Below are 25,070 nucleotides of genomic sequence, written 5' to 3'. Positions count from 1 at the left end.
TCGCATAAACAACGACTAATTTTACCAGTTTTATTATAAACATAACTGCTTTCATTTATAAATTTCAAATTATGGAGGAATTTTCAAATTTCTTCAGCTCACATACATAAAAATTGTTGGAGCATGTGTTGCATGTGTATTTAATTTACGGCGACCATTTTTCCAATTTTAACACTTGCTTTGTTTATGATTTGAATCATAAAGGAACTTTTAAAATTACAACTAAAAATTCAGTTCGAGTTGTGAATCACAAAAGCGACATTACATATTTGTGGCCTTTAGTGCGAGCGAAGCCGCCGGTAAAGGCTAGTTTGTCCTAAAACGCTTAATATTTGAACATAATAAAAGCGGTGGCAGCTCTATTTTCCGCATAGCTTGGTAAATGTTAAATATGTATTAAGCAAGATGAGCCGTGTTGTTGATGATGCTTATATATATTATAACGGTGTTCAAAAACTGTAATTCGTGCATCAAATTTTTATTAAGTACATGTTTCGTAGTTTATTCGCTTTATTGTATTTTGAAAATGTCTTTGGAATGTGAAATAAGTGTAAGTTCTTTAAGAAGAAAGTCAGGCAGTTTTAATAAGGATTGGACTATAAAATATATGTGTCAACATAGTGGTGGTGAATCTCAATGTCTACTTTGCAAGAAGCATGTAGTTTGCAAAGTTTTTAATATTAGAAGGCATTATCAAAAATTTCATAGTGAATGTGATAAGTATTCAGACGAAGCACGATTAGAATTATTTCAGCAACTAACTTCTGATGAAGAAAACAGTGCTCAAGAGGTGCGGTCATTAGTGAACGCGTTTCGAAGCGCAAAGGTTGACTCAGCTGATAAGTGATCACGGAAGCGGACTGTAGTGCATTTTAAAAAATAGTTGGAGCTTTACGTCAAATTGGTGATCATTTGTCATCAGTTAGCTGAACTCCAAAGTTTTGTCACTCAACTGACCTTCCAGCTGAGTCAACGGCTTGCCCAACTATTGCGCATCGGAAACGCGTCCAATTACGTGATTTGGAAATTTGTTACTACATTGCTTGCTACATTTTATTTTCAATAGATTGCTGTTGATGGATTTGGAGCAACTCGTGTAAGCTATGCTATTATCCAAAAAATGATTATGGGTAATCATCCCTTTTCAGATGGGGACTTTATAAAATCTTGTATTTTGGAAGCAGTTGACACTTTGTCGAAAGAACATATTCACAAATACAACCAAATATGTTTGTCGCGTCGAACTATCGGTCGAAGGGTGCAAGATATGGCTAACGACTGCCAAATGCACCTCGACCGAAAAATTTCTAGCTATCCTCCATACAGCTGCAGCAGGATGGAGTTTTCAATATACTGAGACGTACCGCATGGATACCTATGGGACAGTGCCCTGTCAAAATCCCAATGACCATTGATAGGTGAGCCTTAGTGAACCCAATTATTTCAGCAGACCTCCTGCCATCCACTTTCGGCCAGAAAGATCTTGCTACCCTGCAATACGTAATGTTTAAGAGTGCAACATGAGGATAACAATTTTAACCCCAGCTGGTTAGGGGGCTCAGAATATACCCGCGGCAGGTAGGCATGTCGTAAGAGGCGACTAAAATACCAAATTAATTCAAGGGATTGTATAGCGCAACCCTTTGAGAGGATTTCCCGCGTAGTATATAGTCTCTTCAACCCAATTGTCAACCTCACCAACTTGGCGAATCCTTTCTTTAACACCCGAGGCTCTGCCGATCCCAAGTTCCTCATGGATCTAGGTGGGAGGGCGTTATGGCATAGAAGGTTTCATGTGGTTTTACCAAATCCTTCCAGAGATGGTAGGGCTAGTACTTTAATTGCGCTTGTTACCGGAACGTACCGGATCTGCATCCAGCAAAGGACCTTCAATATCGATAACACTCCCCAGGGCCTTCGGGAACTCGTAAGCTTCAAGCGGATGTGAACACTAAAAGCAAGCCAAATATTCTTTGTTCAGATATTTCCCACGTGCGAAACTTCCGAGGCTGTTTTGCCGCTGTACTTTTTCTTTTGACCCCCCATAAGTCAGTGATTATGTAACTAATAAAGGTTGTTCCTGCACATTGTGTGATACACATTTACGCCGACAGCAGACATCAGTTCATATATAAACAGTCTCCGCTGCTGATGTATTGAGAAGGAGAAACGTTTTCAGCATATGTCATGTCAATACCCGCTTCCCAGCAAAAGATGGTTAGCAACTCTAGATTACTAATCTCTCATTGATCCTGCGAAAGAATCTTAAACTTTGAAGTGATTTGATGCATAGCTGAAACAGTAAGCAGTGTGTGGGTGGGTAGCATCACAATGTTCGCATTTGTGCTCTAAGTTTCGGGCTAGTAAAAATAACTTAAAAACTTAGCCGCGATTGAATCCCGTCATACTCCAACTAATTGATTGTCATATGTAAATTTTCGTTGTACAAAAGTCTCTGCCTGGCATCTTAATTTAAGTAGAGGGTGGACAAGGACCTGAGCCCATCTTTTTGGGAAAATCCATTGTAAGCAAATATTGGGCGACGGTTTTAAAAGATGTACTTTTTCATAAAGAGCTTAAAACAAATTTTGAGTATTTGATGTACACAAATCTAATTTAGTCCGAAATATTGATAAATCAAGTCATTGATAACTGAGTCAAATAAATATTATTTTAATTGTATTAAGTGTTTCTCTTCTTTCGAGAATACATTCAAAGTTACTTAGAGTTTTATTTATAAACGATTAAATTTAGCCCCTTATTAGTCAGATTACTCAGTATACTGAATAAGCGAATTACAAATCGTTTAATCAAATTGAAAATTAATGGAAAATTGATCACATAAGTGTAACGATTATGGTCAATCCATCATTATCTAAGTTAAACAGTTTTGATTAATTGAAACATACTATTAATTGTTTAAGTATTTATTTTAGTATTGTAAATTTATTAAAGATTACATTTTTCACAAAATCGATTATTTGAGTTCTATACACTTTGTGTATTTAGATCTCTAAGGATTCGTGTATGTAATTTATTTGATTAATTGTAGTGAGCAATCGCGAAATTAAACATTTTTGTTTTTTTTTTTATAATTATTATTAATCTTTGATTATTATCATTAATCTTTGATTATTCAACCCAACTAGTGTTGACTAATCGGCATTTTGAATAAATATTCTTTTCAATTTTATTTTAGTGCTGTTGAAAAATGAAACTCTTCATAAAGAGCTTAAAAACAAATTTTAAGTATTTGGTGAACACACATTTTTATTTAATCCGAAATATTGATAAATCAGGTCATTGATAGCTAAGTAAAATAAAAATTATTTTAATTGTATAAGTTGTTTATTTCTTTCGCGAATGCATTCAGAGTTATTTAGAGTTTTATTTATATACGATTAAATTTAGTCAGATTACTCAGTATACTGAATAATCGAATAACAAATCGATTAATCAAATTGAGATTTAACGGGAAATTGATCACTTATGTGTAACGATTATGATTAACTCTTCATTATTTACGTTAAAAAGTTTTGATTAATTGCAATATATGATTCACTGTATAAGTTTTTATTTTAGTTTTTAATTTCATTAAAGACTACTTTTTTCACAAAATCGATTAAATGATTTCTATACTCTTTGTGTATTTATATCTCTAAGCTTTATCATTTTTGTTGTTGTTATAATTATGATTAATCTTTGAATATTCAACCAAACAAGTATTGACTAATTGGCATTTTGAATAAATATTTTTTTCAATTTTATTTTATTTTGAAGATTTCATTCAAAGTTGTTTTTTTCGAAAGATTTTACAAAAAGGACCGAATTTATTGAAGGTATTTCAGGCTAATTTAAAAAAAAGTTCCTTTTTTAAAATATTTTATTGAAAATTCTTTTTTTTTTCTTTAAAATTTAAGAATGCTTTATACGTTTCTGATCGCTTTCACAGATAAAATCTTTCAAGATCTAAAATGTTTTCTCAAATTTTAGATGTTGGTTACTTTCTTGTTTTCGATATTTTTTAACTGTCACTTATGTTTCTTTGGCTATGCACCATTTTTGTTATATATTTATTTTTATTTATGATTAAAAAAACTTCACAATTTGGTTTTAATTGTAAATATTTTTCATTATTTTCAAAAAAAAACTTTAAAAGTTACTTAAAAATGGAAATTTAAACAACACCAAAAAATTGCCTTTTCCAAACTTATATAAAACTCAGCGTTAGTTTTTTTTTTTCAATATACACACAAGTATATAATTGCACAAATCTTGTATTCTCACTTTAAAATCGCGTTTATTTTACACGCAACGAAATCAACTTAACCGACCGCGTAACATAAAAAAGTGTCCGGCTTACTTAACGTCTGCAAATCGTTTGAAGTGGCCAGCGATGGCTTTAACTTGGCCAAGAGATAGCAAAGGCAATAATAATAATAATGTAAATAAAAGTTCAAAAGCAAAAGTGCAAGCTTTAAAAGACAGCAAAAGCACACAAGCGAAACAATCACAAGAAAAAAAAAACAAATGCAGCAACAACAAGAAGTGCAACTTCACGTAATAAACTTGAAGAAGTCTTACGAACAAAGTCACCGCAAGTCGTGAGTGTGACGAGTTGTTGGCGGCAGCCGTAGAAATGATGCGAAAAGCAAGAAGTGGGAGGTTTGTTGAGCATTGAAACGAAGTGACAAAACAAATAGCAAATTATGCAAAGACAGGTGTTTTACCATGCCGCATAAACTACAGCTATTTAGTGTATTTTATGTTTTGATTATTTGTACAAAGAAGGCAGAGAGAGAGAGAGAGAAGCGCTTGAAATGCGATTGTAGACAGAGCGTAATAGAGAGAGAATATTAAGTTTAGATTTGATTTTTTCAACAGCACTAAAGACAACTTTTAGCTCTGCATTTGCTGCATTAGCAATTACTTTGATGTTTATTGGGTAAAATCGAGTTGCTCGCCTAAGTCTTTCGTTTATACTATTTTTTTTTTATCTGTTGGTAACTGCTTATGATTGCATGAAGTAGTTATTGAGAGCATTTGTTTTTCGGTGTTTTGCTAACTGATTTATTGTGTCGCCTCAGTTTAGCCACCACTGTTAACAGCTGGTAGATGTACTTGATTTGAACAAAGCAAATTGGTTTTATTCACTTATACTGAATGTTAGGTATATGCACTGCAACAACAAGAAGTGCAACTTCACGTAATAAACTTGAAGAAGTCTTACGAACAAAGTCACCGCAAGTCGTGAGTGTGACGAGTTGTTGGCGGCAGCCGTAGAAATGATGCGAAAAGCAAGAAGTGGGAGGTTTGTTGAGCATTGAAACGAAGTGACAAAACAAATAGCAAATTATGCAAAGACAGGTGTTTTACCATGCCGCATAAACTACAGCTATTTAGTGTATTTTATGTTTTGATTATTTGTACAAAGAAGGCAGAGAGAGAGAGAGAGAAGCGCTTGAAATGCGATTGTAGACAGAGCGTAATAGAGAGAGAATATTAAGTTTAGATTTGATTTTTTCAACAGCACTAAAGACAACTTTTAGCTCTGCATTTGCTGCATTAGCAATTACTTTGATGTTTATTGGGTAAAATCGAGTTGCTCGCCTAAGTCTTTCGTTTATACTATTTTTTTTTTATCTGTTGGTAACTGCTTATGATTGCATGAAGTAGTTATTGAGAGCATTTGTTTTTCGGTGTTTTGCTAACTGATTTATTGTGTCGCCTCAGTTTAGCCACCACTGTTAACAGCTGGTAGATGTACTTGATTTGAACAAAGCAAATTGGTTTTATTCACTTATACTGAATGTTAGGTATATGCACTGCAAACAAGAATTTATTTTATGAATATAATTTGCGCACTTTATTTTTAACTTATGTATTTTTATTCAAAAAATTTGTCTTTTTTCTTTTATTTGTAAGCACTATCATCTGCTTAATCAATAAGGCAATAAATTATTTTTTCTAAAGCTTAAACTGCAGTTTTGGGCTAATTATAATTTTGCAAGGAATTTCCGAAATATTTACATTTTGATCTGGTATAGCCAGTAAATTACCCAAAAAGTCCAAAGTAAGTCTTAAATTGATCCAAAGATAGTCGAACACTAGTCTCGAATGGTCCCGAAAACTGCATACTTTGTTTAGATGAAAATCTTTCCAAAGTTTGATTAATTAAGTGAAAGTTTGAATACTTGAATGTTGTGATGTCTGGATGTTTGCTTTTAGGCTCGAAGGTCGAAGGGGATAACTTTTTTTTAGATGAAAAGGTGGGCCCGATTGCGCTTTGCAAACACTCAACAATTATCCCCAAATATACCAAATGCAAGTATAAATCACGATGGGTTGATTGGCGAGACTGAGGGGTGTTCAATTTGTTCCTGTTTCTTTGCATGGTTAGGGATGAGATTTGTGTTTTTATAATCACTTCGCCTGTCTGCCGAAACACAGGAATTGCTGGAACTAAAGGTCTTGAGATAATTTCGAAAAATATATCAAAACGATCCGGTGATACTTTAATTTACTAAAAGCAATTCTAAACTTGTTTTGTGACAATAACGAATCGGTTGCGATATGATTCCTTGGCATACATGGCGAGTGCGCATACTTCTCAAAATGTTTATTTCGACTTCTTTATATTTATAAAGAATTAAAATTGAAACACCTTATAGTCGTGTATATATAAATGACTATAAGGTGTTTCAATTTTAATTCTTTATTGTGTGAGTCGTTTGCCGCTCTATATTAATTATTTAGTTCTTTATATTTATGTAGAAAAAAATTAGATTTGATAGGGCCATCGAAAGCGCAAATTTTGATTCGAACATGACTTTGGTTGCCTACAAATTTTTGTGTGTCGGGAGATTTGGCATGAAGTTGCTGAGCTTCTTTTCCGATTTGCATCGTTCTCCTTTTTAATTTTTCCTACAAACTGGGGCGACGGGACCTACATGTTTTATGCCGACTGCGAATGGCATCTTCAAGGCAGATAAGTTTCACGGACAGCTTTTCATCGCAGAAATACACTGGGGTGCTTGCAAAACACTGCCCAGGTGCCACAATGCTTAGAAACATTTTATTTTAATTGAAAAAACTTGTTTCTAAAATTTGGATGTTGATTTGCTCGGGGCGCGTACCCAGGATCTTCGGTGTGGTAGGCGAAGCACGCTACCATCACATCAGTAATTAGCCGTGCACTTTGCGGACTTTGACTTTACCAACATTCGATTGCTCGAAAATCAATACACTAATCCACCGATTCGTCAGCTGCGACTCCCGTGACATCGATTTCACTAACCCCCGCTTGCTGTGTGCATCGCCCACCTGCCAATCATTTCCACCGACACCCACCAATCCACCAATTCGTCATAAACGACTCGCCGGGTATCGATTTCACCTAACCACCGGTTGCCACAAATCTACCGATGCATCATACACGACTCCTCGGATCCACCGCTTTTTCGGGTGAGGTCATCGTACCCCATGACATCAATGCTCAACCTTTGTAACCCCCTCTACGGGTCGGTAGGACACTAATCCACTGCAAATCCATTTACTATCAACCGAAACACCGCTTAAGTATTCTGCCGCCTGTCCTCTGATTACACCCGCAGTTGGACGCTGTCCATCTTGATTAACTGAATGCTTCCGCAGCCTTCGACGAAACCTACCTTATTTGGTTCCGAAATAATCCTTAAAAAATTTTGGGACAGGCTCGAAATTGTCTCTGAAGGAAGAATGAGGGGGGAGGGCGGTGTGAAACTACTCACTTATTCACAATTTATTATACCTCAATCTAAGTTATCAAGGTACCACATTTTGTTGGCCTAGTTTTGGAATGACAGCGACTCAAAAACGAAACATTTTTACAACAGGGGAGGGCGTGCCACTGTCCACTTTTCTAAAACTTCTATATTACTACACAAATGATCCACCATTTACTCACTATAATTGGTAAGGCAGAGTTATAACGAAGTGAGGACTTTTCAATATCTTTGCTACCTTGTGCTAGGTATTTGTTAATATGCCGTCCTTTTCATTTCAAAACAGGGGTCATTGTAATTTTTTTCATAGCAATACATCATATCACATATTTGCAAAATTTAAAATTGAGTAAAGTTCATTTGTTTTGGGAATAACCAAATTGCGTAAAAATTAAAATAAAAAAATTTTAAATAAAAAACAAGTAAGAAAGTCTAAGTTCGGGTGAAACCGAATATTATATACCCAGCTACGCACTTAAAATGCTATTGTTGTTGTGCTAACGTTCGAATCGCTGAACTGCCGAATAAATAACTCCAATATACAGTGTTGCAAAATGGCCCACATTTAGATTACTTTGGGAGTAGTACTTGACAATCACAAATACACTTCACTAATAGCGCGTTTAAATCAAACTGATTCGTTATTCCTCAGCATGCGCTACTTTCATACTCTCTGTTGCCTCGTTCGTATATATCTTCTACGGTCTAGACATTTCACGAACATGCCTTCTGGAACAGTTGCGTCTGTTGTTGTTGTTGTAGCAGTGCTTCGCCCCACCTAACAGACGCGACCGATCACAAACTGTCGGGATTCAAGGGGTTGTGTAGCGCAATATATAGCTTCTCCAACCCAATTGTCAACCTCACCTTCGAGCGGCGATTCCCGTTTCACTAACAGACGAGGCTCTGGCGACCCCAAGCTCCTCATGGAACTTGGGGGTGGGGAGGGAGGGATGGCCTGAAGGTTCAATGTGGCCATATAAATCGTTCCCGAGATGGTCGGGCCAGCACCTTAATGGTGCTGTGTTACCGGAGCGTATCGGATCTGTATCCGACAAAGGACCATCACATCGATAACACTCCCCAAAGCCTTCGGGGAGTAACCTAATCGCTACAACAACAACAACAACAACAACATCACAAACTGTCATCAATATCCTCTAACGGGAGTCCAAGGAAACTTGCTGTTTCAACAGAGGTGGACCATAGGGAAAAGGGTGTTAGAGGCGTTGGTTCCACATTACAATTAAAGAGATGGTTGGTGTCATGTGGGGACACATTGCAAGTGGGGCATACATTTTGTATGTCGGGGTTGATTCTGGATAGGTAAGAGTTTAACCTGTTACAGTATCCAGAACGAAGTTGAGCCAGAGTGACACGCGTTTCCCTGGGGAGTATGCGTTCCTCTTCCGCAAGTTTTGGATACTTTACTTTGAGTACTGGATTCACCGGGCAATTCCCGGCATAAAGGTCCGACGCCTGTTTGTGGAGTTCACCAAGGACCTGCTTCTGTTTTTTCGCTTCATACGGCTGGGTTCTCAGGTGCCGTATTTCCTCAAAATGCTTACGGAGATGACTCCTTAAGCCCCTAGGCGGTGCTGGCTCGTCAATCAGATGTCTGTTGGGATGCCCAGGTTTCTGGGTATTCAACAGGAACTGTTTGGTCAGCATCTCGTTTCTTTCCCTGATGGGGAGTATTCTCGCCTCATTATGCAGATGGTGTTCTGGGGACATAAGAAGACAGCCCGTGGCAATTCTGAGAGCAGTATTTTGGCAGGCCTGTAGCTTCTTCCAGTGGGTAATTTTTAGGCTTGGCGACCATATGGGTGACGCGTAGCACGTAATCGGCTGGCTAATTGCTTTGTATGTAGTCATGAGCGTTTCTTTATCTTTTCCCCAGGTACTGCCAGCAAGGGATTAGAGGATTTTGTTACGGATCTGAATTCTCGGAACAATTGCGGCTGCGTGCTCACCAAAATGTAGATCCTGATCAAACGTCACATCCAAGATTTTGGGGTGTAGGACAGTCGGTAGCGTAGAGCCATCGACGTGGATGTTCAAAATGGTCGACATTTGGGACGTCCATGTTATAAATAAGGTCGCGGAAGATTTAGTCGGTTATAATGCCAGGTTTCGCGAGGCGAAAAAACTGGAGAGATCAGGGAGGTAGCCGTTTATTTTATTGCATAGCTCATCGATCTGTGGGCATGGGCCTGTGGCCATTACTGTGCAGTCATCGGCGTAGGAAACGATTGTGACTCCTTCCGGTGGTGAAGGTAGCCTAGATATGTAGAAATTAAACAAAAGTGGGGATAGGATACCACCCTGTGGCACCCCTTGTTTAATTCTCCTTGGCTTTGATGTTTCGTTTCTAAATAGCACCGATGCCTGCCGACCACCCAGATAATTTGCGGTCCACCTTTTAAGATATGGGGGAAGGGTAGACCCTTCCAGGTCTTGCAGTAACGAGCCATGGTTGACCGTATCAAAAGCTTTTGATAGGTCTAGTGCTACGAGTACTGTTCTATGGTGGGGGTTTTGATTTAAACCGCAATTTATCTGGGTGCCAATGGCATTTAGCGCGGAGGTAGTGCTATGGAGTTTTCTGAAGCCATGCTGATGGGAGGCTAGCTGCAAATTTGCTTGGAAATAAGGGAGCAAAATGGCTTCGAGCGTCTTTGCTACTGGCGATAGGAGAGATATCGGACGATACGACTCTCCTATGTTAGCTGGTTTACCAGGTTTTAGTAGCGGGACCACCTTGGCCATTTTCCATTTCTCGGGTATGACAAAGGTGGAAAGAGACAGGTTGAAGACCTGCGCTAAATATTTGAAACCCTCTTTCCCTAGGCTTTTAAGCATCGACATGGCTGTGCCGTCTGGGCCCACTGCTTTGGATGGTTTAGCGCGACCAATGGCTTCCTCAACCTCTTTAGCGGTGATGGTGATTGGTGACGCGCTGAATTTGTGTTTATGTGCGTGTCTGTTGGCCCTCCGTCTATCTTTGTCGACCATAGAATGCATTATATATTGTCGGCAGAAAGCGCTCGCGCATTTTTTTCGCATCCGACAGCACTTTGTCGCCAAAGGCGATGGAAACTTTATCTTTGTGCTCAGTCGCATTCGATAGGGACTTTACGGTGGACCAAAGTTTACCCACACCGGTAGAGAGGTTACAACCTCTTAGGTGCTTCTCGCATTTTGCCTGCTTGTGTTCATCCACAAGCAATCTGATGCGTTGGTTTATATCCCTTATTTGGGGGTCGTCTGGATCAAGCTGCCTTATAAGGTCACGTTCTCTCGCTAAGTTTGCGGCCTCCGCCGGGAACTGGGGCCGGATTTCGGGAATTCTCCCGGCGGGATGTAACGTGCCGAGGCGGATTCAATGACCTTGCGGAAGGCACGCTCCCCTTGGGGGGCATCAGTCGGGATAGGGAGGGCAGCAAAGAGGTTGTCTGTAAAAGATTTATATTCTTCCCACTTTCCTTTTTTAAAGTTTATGAAAGTGCGTTTTTCGGTGACGATGAAGTCGGCGGTACGCTCGAGCGAAACAAGTATAGGCAAGTGGTCGGATGCCAATGATACCATCGGCTGCCAGTTGACGCAGTTTACGAGTTCTGCGCTCACGATTGAGATATCTGGCGAACTGTGACAGCTTACTATCATACGTGTGGGGGCGTCTCCGTTTATTGTGCAGCACGTCGTTTCTTCTATTTGATCCGCCAACATCTCACCCCTACTGTCCGCCCGCAAATTTGAATGCCATAGATCAGGATCAAATATGTGATATTGCACAGAGTGGTATATTATAAACGCGAGGCCGCCTCCATTTCCGCTCTCGCGATCTTTTCTGTGGACATTATGCCCAGAGAAGGTCTGCAATGCAGATCGTGCTGTGGGTTTAGTCTCTTGAATCGCAGCAATGCGGATGTTGTGCAGCTTCATGAAATTGAATATCTCCGTAATCTTCCCAGTTAGTCCATTAGAGTTTAACTGCAGAATTCTAAAGTGCATGGGGGGAGACGTCGCCACTCTGGGGGTAAGTGACGGGTGACTACGCCTGGGTTGAGGAAGGCCAGGACGCAATTGCTGTTGTGGCCCTGGGACTGGGCGTCCTTGGACAAGCATTGGGGTACCCGGATGATTTGGGTTTGCGACCTGGCAACATGGCGCGATGAAACCCGTCGGGGGGTTGCCGTCGCGGAGACCAGAACATCTAGGAAAGTGGCACCACCCAAGGTAGGGGCTGCATTGGGCGGATGTCGCAAACATATATATTCTGTGCTGGCAAACGGTGCAAACGGAGGTAGGGACTAAGAGTCTGTTTCCCTGACCTACACGATTGCTGCTGGAAAAGAGGGGGGGGGGGGGGGAGAAGACGGGGGCAGGGGCTGTAGCTCAGCATTGCTTCCGACTCTACTACGAAGATTGTAGTTATGAGTGGTAGCAGCTGTTTGAGTTGTTGGCGCCGTGGGGCGCGAGCAGCAGCGGGTACTTGTTGTGGCTTGCTGAGCAGCGGGGCTGCTGGAAGGTAGTGGGGGCGCTTAGACGTAGACTACGGGACGCCCTTGGGCGTGAACAGCAAGGAGCCACAAAAGATTTATAAAAGTTACGTGGACGTCGGGTTTTGGGATCAAGCCCAGAACAACCTTTCCGATGCAACCATCCCTTACACGAGACACACTGAACAGAGTATGACCGTCCTAAAAATATCCTTTTCCGGCAGATGCAGCAAAACCATTTCTCAGGACCGGGGTCAGGAGACGGACCCGGATTGGATTCGATACCTTCCCGGAGCAAGAGAATATGGAGCAGTCCTGCTGCAAGGAGCTGCTGGGAGGATGACAATTCGTGGGAGGGACGCAACAAATTAAATGGGGTTACACTGAAATGACAGTCCGTGGTCGGGAAAAATCCCGAGTCGCTCCGGTACATAGAACCGACTGCCTTGGGAAGCGGTGTGTCTCATACCTGGTTATTTAGCTATATGCGTGTGTATGTGTGAGCAACAACTTCTGCTCTCAGTTGATGATAACGCGATTGTGTCTCCTTCTTCTTCGCTCTTATCTTATGTGTAAGTGAAATAATCTCTTCGATTCGAGCTGCTGTGTGTGGAATATTCCTTGTTGCCTTGTACAAAGGTGTGGCTGCTTGCTTTTTTTGTTGTGATTATTTACTAACATCATAGTGATGCTAATATTCGCCAAAATATATATATGGTTCTATTCTGAACTTATTCTGATTCCAAAGGGAGCAAAAAGAATACAGTTACTAGCACTAATGAACTTGAACGGGTAAATATGCAGTTTATCAGTTATAGCTATAAAAAAATGCTTATTGCCGAATTTCGTTTGGATTGGGAGATTTGTGTTCAATTTATGGTATTAAAATTATTCTGGAAGGAGTAAAACAAAGGGCGTGTGACGTCTGTTTTCAAAATTTGTTTAATTTTTGTTCTTAGCTCAACGACTGTTATTATTAGGCCTGGAAGCACTGCGATTTTTGTGCAGATCAATTGTGCATGACCTTTAAGCCTAATTTTCTATGTAGAGGCTTTTGATGTATCTAAGTACCTCTTCAGGCTTTTTACTCCATATCACGTAGGGATTAAGTGTCACACCACCTGAATCGCCTGAGCTGCTCATTGTGTGAACCGGCGTTCCATCCGCCAGCTCACAGAAATGACAAATTTGAGTATCGGATAGATTTAACTTACAGAGTTGATATCATAAACCACATTGTCCCGTATAGTACCCAGTGAGAGTTCGTAGGCCCTCCCTGCTTAGATTAATGAGTTTGGCTGATACTTTCGTTGCCGGAAGTATGACCAGTTTGGCTTTCTTGGCAATGGAAAATCAAGCCAGTGACGTCTTAACTGTTTTGTTTCCCAGTTACTTATGGTTTCCCTGGTGAGTGCATTTGTGAGTCCACAAAAGGGCTCTGGACCATAGAATGCTGCTGTGGCACCCTACTTTGCTAGGTAATATGCATGTTCATTACCTTCATGTCCAAAATCTTGTTTTTGGCTCCCAGGTCAATAAGGATTTCAATGCAGTCATCAACGATACCACTACTGACGTAGAATATCAGTAAAATGTAGTTAAATACCATAGAGTTATTGCAAACTTTGTTAAGGTTAGACCTTTAGAAAAAGTTGGCGTGGCTTTTAACCAATTTTTATTATTTCACTCAGTCTATAAAATTTGACAAGGATAGTGTCGCTGCTTAATTTCAATGTAATATCTTTAACAACTCTTGATTTACGGCTTGTTAAATTTCCAACTTCTAAATGTGGGTGGTGCCACGCCCAATTCCAAAATTTGTTGAAATTTATGTTTTTCGTTATAAAAATAATGTACCTACCAAATTTCATTAGCTAAGCGGTATTCGTTTTTAAATTATCTAATTTTTTCCATTTTTCTAAACCTTCGATATAGAAAAGTGGGCGTGGTTATCGTACCATTTCGCTCATTTTCAATACAAATCTATTCTGGGTCCAAATAAGCCAATACCAATGTATTCTGCGTCCAATATACCGAATTTGGATGATATCTCAATATTTGCTTAAGTTATCGTGTTAACGGGCGGACAGACGGACAGTCGGACGAACGGACATATATATATATATATATATATATATATATTTTATATATGGAAGTCTACCAACTGTTATCCAATCAAAGTATGTGCAAAACTACCGAATTTGGATGATATCTCAATATTTGCTTAAGTTATCGTGTTAACGGGCGGACAGACGGACAGTCGGACGAACGGACATGGACTAATCAAAATATATTTTATATATGGAAGTCTACCAACCGTTATCCAATCAAAGTATGTGCAAAACTACAGCTGGGTATAATAAAGTCTACAACCTTGAGGAATTATTCATAGGAAAATGCACTAAGTGCTTGTCAGTGGCCTGAAAATGCAATTAACATTGACAAAAAAAAAAAAAAATTAAAAGTATACATTAGTCAAATTACTGATAAAAATCTCACCACAGCTACTGCTATACATTTTATGCAAATTCATTGCTTGCTCATAGGCCAAATTTGATTTCTTCAAAACAGCAGTGCTTTTGCTGTGTTTGTTGTTGCTGGTGTATAACGCTGCTTGATTGTTAACGTTTCATTTGTTTTTGTTTTATGCTCTGATTATTTATTTCAGCTGCTATTGTAATGTTGTACTTACACGTATGATTTGTTGTTGTTACGAATCAAATTTTACATATGACTTGCAAGAAAAAATGGTTGTTGTTGTCAGTTTTGTTTTTTAGTTTTACTTATTACCTTTTAACTAAATTTAACGTTTACGCTTACTTTTGGTAACTGAACGAGCTAAAATTTACAATAATTTCTACACCCCAAAACAAATGCTTTAAAATAATACAAAAGACTTAAGCGTCGAACTTGGTTGTTAAGGCGCTCCCAAAAATACCAACAAAAATATGTTGACAGCACGCACACCTTACTAAGTGCTATTTATTATAAAAGTTTAGCTAAACATAATAGAAAATCACTGCTTATAAGCATCAAGCTTTACTTGATTTGAGTAGTACTTGTATGTATTTGTTAGTGTCTTTGTTTAAATATCAAATATTTGCCACAGATTTGACCCTTAAATAAGTAAAATGACAAGCTATCGGTGTTCATGACAAAGGTGCATCACTAAATAGATGTAAGTTTGTTACGACATGTAAAATAAGTTTAAAAAAGTAATACATTTTGCTAATTATATAAGCAAATAATGCTAATAGAAGAAGAAGGTAACGGCCGGGCTTTGGGATCTCGATCGCGGATTAAATCTAAGTTTCAAAAAAGCCTGCTGCCAACCGCTGCTGAATGGCGAGTCATTGAGGACTTCACTGGCAGTGATCACACTTACACCATTTTTCTTTATAACCATCCCGGTCAGAGGCAAATATCGAACGGGTCAGGCAAAACATTGACAGGGGATGTATACAAGGTCAACGCTGTCGTGTTTAACTCATCATTACTGGAGGATGATCGATTGATAATCAACACTACCAACGCGGCGGATGAGATAGTTGAATATACAATGCGATGTCTGCGTCACGCTTTCGATGTTTCTATACCACGGAGAGGAACATGGAATGGAAAGAAGCAAGTGTATTGAAAGGGCATCGAAAACGCAAAGCTGCTGAAAATACGCCGCGGAGGATGCGAAGGCTAGCAAATCGCACGCGTGGCAGGTCTGAGGTTCTCGAAAAGTCGGATGCGTAGAAAAAAGAGAAGAAAATTCTCGGCGTTACCATCAAGCAAAGCAAACCTAGATGATGTTAAAGCGCTTTGCGAGAAAATGGATCAAAATCCTTAGGGGAGAGGATATTGCATAATAATTTAAAAAATTTCATCCAACGAACCAGATGATGGATGAGGGAAACGCGAAACACATTGTGGACGTTCTCCTTCCTACAAAACCACCCAGAGAGGATGGACACGTCAATGAAAAACACCTCAAGAAGAAGAGCTGAAAATTACCCTGCACAGCAGGGAACTTAGAAAAATCCCAGCACCCAACGGAATACCGTTGGAGTCAGATGAGTTAGCTGCAAATATCTGCTCAGAACGTTTTTTGCACATGTTCATCCCATATCTCTAAGGAATAAGTTTCCCCATCAGATTGAAGACAGCACGGCTAGTGCTTATTCTGAAGCACAAAAGAGACTATAATTCCCTATCATCTTTCCGCCAACTATGTATGCAAAACACTGCAGTTAAAAATAATGGAGAGCCTTCTACAGCAATGCCTTACAAGAGCAATAAAGGATGGTGGAGGGCTATCTCACCGATAATATGGCTTCTAAAGAGGTAACACCAAAATATACGTCATTGCAGAAGTGATAAACGCAGCCGAGAAAGCCGAGACTGCTTGCCATCGAACATAACCGGCAGTCCTGCTGGTCATGCTGGTGCTCAAGAATGATTTCAACTCAACCAGGTAGGACGACATATTTCAGACATTCGAACGTCATTTCAGGGTACCTCAATAACTATTAGATATTCTGAGGGACTACTAGAGAGACCAGCATGTAACGTACCCAAGCACCCAGGCCAAACAAAAGTGAAGATATCCGACGGAGTAGCCCCGATCTCCGGAATGTTACTTACGACAGTCTTCTTCGAATGAACATGCCAGATATTGCTTTTACCGTCATAACAGCGCGGTGCTGCGAGCTGGCACAGTTTAAACTAAACCATTTTATACGCAGTACTAAAAAATAAGTATAGCTTATCACGATCTTCAGATGGCAATAGTAAAAATGGGGGATCATCAGACTTACGAAGAAGCGTATCCCCAATATAATTGACATGACGATTGGGGACCAGCAAACCAGCAATCACTTGTTTAATTCCTCTGGGTTTAGATGTTACGTTCCTAAATTGCGCCGATACCTGCGGTCTAGACAATTTGCAGTCCATCTACTGAGGATAGAAGGAAGAGTGTACACTGCTAAGTTTTGCAGTGAAGTGCCGTGATTTACTGTATCAAAAGCTTTTCATGCGTCTAGCGCTACGAGTACTGTTCTGTGGTGGGGTTCTCGATTAAAACCACAATTCATCTGAAGAGAGGAGGGTACAATCTTTTGCTGTTAAAGAATCACAGCTCAGCCACTTATTCTGTTTAGCACCACTCGCGGCATGTTTAATATCAATATAATTTATGTATAAAGTCTATACACCTAGCCCTACGAGGATCATCCTTTCATACAATACATCTTATATCGCTTAATGCATGAAATTAACGTGTTTACAACCACATAAAAATTAAACAAATTTAAATTATCGTAATAAAAGTAATAAAAGTGCTTATTACTAAAGTTAAACGCTTTCTGTAGGTCCTTCACAAGAACCGCGCTAATAGCAAAGGGCACATCAAATTAATCTAAATTTACCATTGAAAGCTCTTAAGAAAGTCGTAAAAAACTTTATTAGTCTATACTTAAACAGATATTTGTTTGTATATATATGTAAAACTAATAAAATATTTATTTTTGTTGGGGTTTTAACCAAGCGATGCTGGTGGCTTCAAAGAAAATCGAAGTAATTAAACAAGTGACTTTTAAGTGTGATAGTTTTAATATTTGTATATACGTGATATTGTGACCGTTAGGATACTACGTTCTGGTTCGTATGTAATCGAACTTCAAGCATTACTCCTTTACTTAGTTAGAGTTGAAGTCCTACACGTTCCGTTTTTTTTTTTTTTTGTGAACAAATTTTGTGTTTATATGACATCATCCAACTAAAATTAGCATCAGTTGATTCCGCATCGCGTAATGCCACCAAGAGATGCAATTTGAATACTATTAATGTCAAATGATCGCATGCATGTGATCAAGTGATGTATTTTCAAATGCAGTCTAATCAAATTCCATTAAGTTTTCTTATATAATCATTACAATGGCATACCTTATCGTATCACTGCACATTATATAGACGAAATCATATGAAACTAAAACACATCACAGCAGATAACTTAGCATCAGACTATTTCATAGCACATCACATCATATTGGAATCAATTTCCATTGACATCATATGATGTCATAAAGTGATGGAAAAGTAAATGAGATCATATCAGTGCATGATTTATCACACACACCGATTAAAATCATAGATATCAAGTGATACTGTGCTCTTCATACGGTATCAAGATAGGCGTGCTATGAAATGAAATATTCTTACCAAAATTTAGTTTTACATTTTTCCAGTGACGTGGAAAGAGGAGGCGTTGCGTTGACAACTTAGGGTATGTTAAAAATGAGCATGTCATGAACGGGAAGCGATAATTTCAAGTCTAATGGAGGGGCTATACTTAGTTGGTGCCGCTTTGGCAAGCACTTGCCAAGGCCCTTCCCTACCTCTGCCATTACTCTGGCAGGTGAAAAGGGCAACCGAAGCTTTACCAGCTCTTTCCTCTACTTTGACTTTAGTGAAAGTTATCTGCAAATCATTTACTTTATATACTTAATCCTATCAGACAGTCCCAGTGCTAGGCCTAGATACGTGTAATATGAAAGGTAGAGAAAGGTTGAAAGAAAGCGAGGGGAAAAAGAGGTAGATCGAGGTTGAAAAGCGGGAGGGAGGCAGAAGGGGAGTGAGGCGGTGAGAATAGAAGTAAATGGAAAAGGGAACCGGAGGAGAAGATAGGGGGTGTTACCCCCAGCGGGTTAGGGGGCTTAGAATATACCCGCGGCAGGTATGCCTGTCGTAAGAGACGACTAAAATACCAAATTGATTTAAGGGGTTGTGCAGCGCAACCCTTTCAAGGTGTTGCCAGCGCAAAATATAGCTTCTCCAACCCAATTGTCAACCTCACTTACTCGTAGCGAATGCTCTTACTTTAACAGCATTGCGACTCCAAGTTTCTCATGGATCTAGGGGGTGGGAGGACGGTATGACCTTGAAAGTTGCATGTGGTCATACTAAATAGTTCCCAAGATGGTCGGGCTGGCGCCTTAATGGTGCTTGTTACCGGAACGTACCGGGTCTACATCCGAAAAAGGACCATCAACGTCGATAACACTCCCCAGGGCCTTCGCTACAACAACAACAACAACAGTTAGGGGATGAGAAAGAGAGGAAGAAGGAGAGAGAGAGAGATGAAGATGGGAAGAGAGAGACAGAGATATAGAGAAAGATAAAGCAAGAGAGATAGAGAGACAGTGTAATAGAAAAAGGGGGATAGAGGAAGATAAATAGAAAAGAGAATAGAGGGATTGAGAGGGGGACGAAAAGTGATATGGAGATATATAGAGAAAGGCAGAGGAGAATGATGAGGGGAGTGTGAGGAGGAGGGAGAGTCAGAAGGAGAGAGCGGGGCAGAGAGGGAGACGGAGTATGAGATGGAGTTGTGAAAGAGATTAACCAGTGCTGCATTACAACTCATTCTGCCGAGCCTATTCATAGACAGGTTAGGTTAGGTGAGTGGTAGCTGCACTTGTAGGGAAGCTCACTCGGACAGCATGAAGGTCCGTTGTGATAACGCATAAAATAACGGTGACATGGCTATGGATGTACTTAGAGAATCGTCGCGTAGCAACGATATAATTTCTGGTGAGACTTATCTCAAACTTGAATAAATTCTCCGGAGATCCAAGTGAGTCGAGACCGAAATACTTTTACCCAGTTTTGGGAAAAGCTGGGAGATCAATCATAAAGTGACAAATCATCATCTTCCATATAACTGCAAAAGGATGGAGTTTCCAGTATATTGAGACGTACCGCATGGTTTGTGATTAGATAGTGCCCTGTCATAACCTCAATGATCATTGATAGCTGAGTCTCAGTGAACCCGATCGTTTCCGCAGACCTTCTGCCATCCATTTTCGGCCAGAAGGACCTTGCTACCTTGCAAGAGGTAGTGTCCGCTCAACGTTTGCTGAGTTGACTCGAGGCCAATTTATGCAGTAGTAGACGACAGGTAGGCAGCGTAATCTCGAAATCCCCACAGTCATCCTTATACGGTTTAATTATACCCATGTGGGCTAATAGATCCGTTTAACAGTTGCGCGTGATTTGGCTATGATCCGGAACCCAGATAAACTCAATCATAACATAATTCGATGCAATCGCAAGCGTAGTCAGGCCTTCTTAGATCACCCTCGATCGCACACTAGTTGAATCGCAAGGTCTTGATAGGCGCTTGTCTATCAGAGTAGATGCTAAATTCCCTGACCGTAGTAGCACTGGATAGAATTTCATCCACCGCATTCTTAACCGCAGCAACTTCCGCTTGGAAGACGCTGCAGCGAGTAACCAACTTAAACTTGCGGCTAATAGAAAAGTGGGTTTGAGGGTTTAATTAAAGATGGTTGCGAGTCAGAAACATACATAAAAGTGGCATGGTTGAATAATTGGTCTGTATGGCGGACTTGACTAAGTAAGTGTAACTGGAAAAGTCTATTGACGTGAAAATTGTTTGTTTAGTCAATGAGAGATATTAAGTCCAACACAGGCAAAGGCAAAGGTGTGTCGCTGCATACTGCCGGTGTGGCGGTTTGGTTGTATTGGTAATTTAACGTGATGAAGAAAATGTACTTCTCAAATGTTCAAACACAAATACTATACATTTTTTTCTATGTAAATATGAATGTTAAAACGAATTCCACAAAATACTAATCAACCGCTTAATCAGATCAACCGACAGGAACCAAAATTTTAAATTTTCATTTTACTTGCAATAAATGTGAAAAAAAAAAAATAATGTTTGGGTAAATTGAAATGTGCGGCAAGCTCTTGGAATTCTTTTGCTCCAGCAGCGAATCGATTTTCGTGCGACCTAAAAAGACAAGCCGCAACAAAGCGATGATCAAAAAAAACAATGTAAAATTCAAATTCAAATAGAAAAGTGCTGAAATTTGTTTGGCTGATAACTAAGCCAAAGCAGCAACAACAACAATAGCAACAAAACGCTATTTTATAAGTACTAATAAAAACTGGAAAAAAAACTCGTAAGTGAAAATAAAAACAAAAGGAAATACTTAAAAGCAAGTGCAATTCTCCAAAAGCATATTAGCGTTGTTAATTACTCACTTTGAGTCGTGCATTTGTTGTTGTTGCTTTTATTAAGCGCACTAAGCCAAATTTGGCACATTTTATTACCCAGCTTTTATGTGTCCCTTACATTTACTATGAAAGCAGTTGTTAGGGAATGTAAAAAAAAGTATGAAAAACAAGTAAGGAAGGCTAAGTTCGAGTGTAGCTGAGAGATTTGGAGACAAAATAAGGGAAAATCACCATGTAAGAAAATGAACCCAGGGTAACGCTGGAATGTCTTTGTACGATATGGGTATCAATTTAAAGGCATTAGTGAGGGTTTTAAAACGGAGTGGCCCTTAGTTGTATATGTGAAGGCGTTTTCGAGATATCGACCAAAATGTGGACCAGGGTGACCCAGAATATCATCTGTCGGGTACCGCTAATTTATTTATATATGTAATACCACGAACAGTATTCCTGCCATGATTCCGAGGGCTTTTGATTTCGCCCTGCAGAACTTCTTCATTTTCTTCTACTTAATATGGCAGGTGTTACACCCATTTTACAAAGTTTTTTTCTAAAGTTATATTTTGCTTCATGCGAAATAATTTTTCGAAATTTTCGATATCGAAAAAGTGGGCGTGGTCATAGTCGGATTTCGTCTATTTTTAATACCAAGATAAAGTGAGTTCAGATAAGTACGTGAACTAAGTTTAGTAAAGATATATAGATTTTTGCTCAAGTTATCGTGTTAACGGCCGAGCGAAAAGACAGACGGTCGATTGTGTATAAAAACTGGGAGTGGCTTCAACCGATTTCGCCCATTTTCACAGAAAACAGTTATCGTCATGGAATCTATGTCCCTACCAAATTTGACAAGGATTGGTAAATTTTTGTTCGACTTATGGTGTAACTGCTCCATTATCGTATTAACAAACGCAACCCTGCGTATTGCTGAATATTTGCCTTATTTCTTTATTTCTTGTATTTCGTATTGCTGAATATTTATCATATTTCTTTATGTTCTTCTATTTCACTCGTTCAATTTATTCGTTGTTAACTTTTCTTTGTAACTTATAAGTTCAGTTAAATACTGGACGCCAACAAAGTGTAACACGTTCAAGACTTATAAATTAAATGTTCATTTTAAAACTAGTAAACATATATTTTTTACTTGCCAGTAGCATCAGTGACATAAGTTTACACTTTGCGTCCAAATTAACTTGTCCATTGTGACAATAAATTGAAATATTGCCCAAATTCGCACACGCAGTCAGCGTTCTAAATATTTGTCGTCACTTCGCAGCACCCAGGCTGCCTTAATTCAAAACGTCGCAGTCAACATAGCAACCGTCGCCATTTCATATTGTAGCATAACAGAAAATAAGTCTCTTTGTTGTAGTTGGTTGCAATAGATACATAACTCGTCAACATTTGTTGCTGAAAATCAAATCAACCGTCAACATTTGCCCCATCGAATACTCGCCAGTTTATTTTCATTTGAACAAACAATTGCAACAAAGAAGTTCATTTTGCGTCATAAAATTTCGTGTAAATGATGACAAGAAACAAATCAAAAGAAAATTAAAATACCGATGGAAATTCGGCAGAAAATTCGGAGGAAGACGAGAATTTAAACAGAACAATGGTTGAAATGAATAATACCACCGGAGAAAACGCATCAGCACAAATTTCACAACAAGAATTGACAGCGTTGTTAGCCACCATAAATTCCCTGCAGGAGTCAGTTAGCGAACTACGTCGTGACAACGAGCGATTGCAAATGGAAAGAGATAATGCCGCCGCAGCTAATCTTCCAGCTGGTTCATCGGCCATAACATTTACATCATCCGCAAATGTTTTAAACAATTTAGCGCTGAACTCTACCACCGTTGTTTATTCAACCAGCGTATCTACCATTCCGCATTGCAAGTACTCCGCAACGACTACCAAACAATCATCAGAATATATGCCATACCAAACAACTTTAGGCACAGCAAATTCGCTAATTATTTCTCCCTCTCCTATCGCCACAACCGTCGCCGGTGTTTCACCAGTAACACAAGTTGCCTATAACCAACCATTGCCATATCTAGGATCCATGCCTAATGTTCCTGTGAACCTTGGGAACACACCGCCACCGAGCCAATATTTACCATCGCTGCCTACCTTGCAGGCCGCACAACCACAGATGTATCAGCCAGGAGCTGAGCAATATCGAGGAACGATGACATACGTGGAAAATGCAGCTGCTAAACTCTATCCCCTGCCTACTTTCAGTGGTGATCCGGAAGACTGGCCATTATTTAAAGCGAGTTACATTGACACCACCAGAGAGTTCGGCTACAATAACAAGCAAAATTTGATACGATTGCAGAAAGCGCTGAGTGGAAATGCCAAGCAAAAGGTTTCGTCACTGCTAATTTTTCCAGACGAGGTGTCACGTGTTTTAGATGAGCTGGAATTTAATTTCGGACTTCCTGAGTTACTGTTACGTGTACAGATGCAAAAGATATAACAGTGCCCAGTTATAAATGAAAGAAATATTGAACAAATAGTTGACTTTTCAAATAAGGTACGCAATATAGTGGCGTTTTAAAAGTCTTCCAATGGCCATCATCATTTAATGAGACCTATGCTATTGGAGTTACTCGTCCTTAAGATGCCACCCTCGAAGCAGTTCGAGTGGAGTCGTCACATCCTGAATATATCACATCCTAATCTTCAAGTTTTTTCTGATTGGTTAAGTGAATTGGCGAAAGTTGTTAGTCTGATGCCGTCAATTTATACAGCCCTTCAGCCTCCGGTTAGCACAACGTCGTGGCGCCAGCATGGATCGCTAACAAAACAAAGGACGTCACACCAGTCTACGTCCCGTCAGTCAAATTCTGGCCCTAGCACATCACGTCGAATGTTGTACACTTCCGAATCAGGTGAGTCCAAAGCCATAACGACCTGTGTTAAATGCAATCAAGAGCATCAGCTAGAAAATTGTGGTGAATTTAAAACATTGTCGGTATTTAAAAGATGGGAGTTCGTTAAACAACGCTCCCTTTGTTTTTCTTGCCTCACAGCTGGCCATAATGTAAGTAACTGCCAATTTAAAAGGGTATGTGGCATTGATTCTTGTCTAAGTATGCACAACGAGCTGCTCCATAATGCAGAGTCAGTACCGGCTGCAGCTAAATCGAATGTTTCCACACCACAAGAAAACGCACATATTTTAAATACGTCAATAAATAAGAACACTGCATGCCTATTCAAAGTCCTTCCAGTCATTGTTAATGGACCGAAGGCAAGTGTTAAAATCTACGCAGTGATGGATGAAGGGTCATCAGTCACACTTTTGGAGGAAAATATTGCCAACGTCTTAGGTGTTCGAGGATGCATCGCACCACTCACATTACAGTGGTACAACGAAAAACAAACTACCGAGAAGTCACGCATGGTCAATCTAAAAATTCGTGGTTTAGATTCAGCATCGTATCATCTTAAGAATGTACGAACAGTAAAACACCTCGATCTGCCGACGCAGTCGTTTCGCAAAGATGCGCATGAACATTTGGTACATTCATGTGTAGCAGATTATGAAAACGCGCAGCCGTCATTGTTGATAGGTCTTGATAACAGCTTTCTATGTACACCTAATGATACGATTGACGCCGCACCGGACCAGCCTATCGCAGTGGCCACCAAATTGGGTTGGCTGGTGTACGGACCAGTAGGATCAGTGAGTACAGCCAAGGTGCTCCATGTGCGCCAGTCTGTCAGAGAAAATCAATTACATCAGCTTGTCGCG

At 39.6% G+C, this 25,070-nt stretch overlaps 1 protein-coding gene across 3 annotated transcripts in view; it reads right to left on the bottom strand.

Moving 5' to 3' along the window:
• DAAM (disheveled-associated activator of morphogenesis-like protein) overlaps positions 1-25,070 on the bottom strand; it is a 267,323-nt gene that overhangs the window by 209,298 nt on the left and 32,955 nt on the right. The window contains exon 1 of one of the 3 annotated variants that reach the window (XM_067781299.1): positions 4,288-4,373. The exons of 1 other annotated variant lie outside the window; for it this stretch is intronic. The gene's annotated coding sequence lies outside the window, so the exon portion shown is untranslated. Of the gene's footprint in view, positions 1-4,254; positions 4,374-25,070 lie in introns of those variants that run through there. One more of the 3 variants, XM_067781300.1, reaches the window with a different exon arrangement.

The sequence above is a fragment of the Eurosta solidaginis genome, chromosome 4, assembly GCF_040869045.1.
Source record: "Eurosta solidaginis isolate ZX-2024a chromosome 4, ASM4086904v1, whole genome shotgun sequence".
Lineage (NCBI taxonomy): Eukaryota > Metazoa > Arthropoda > Insecta > Diptera > Tephritidae > Eurosta > Eurosta solidaginis.
This window is presented reverse-complemented; position numbering and strand designations above follow the sequence as displayed.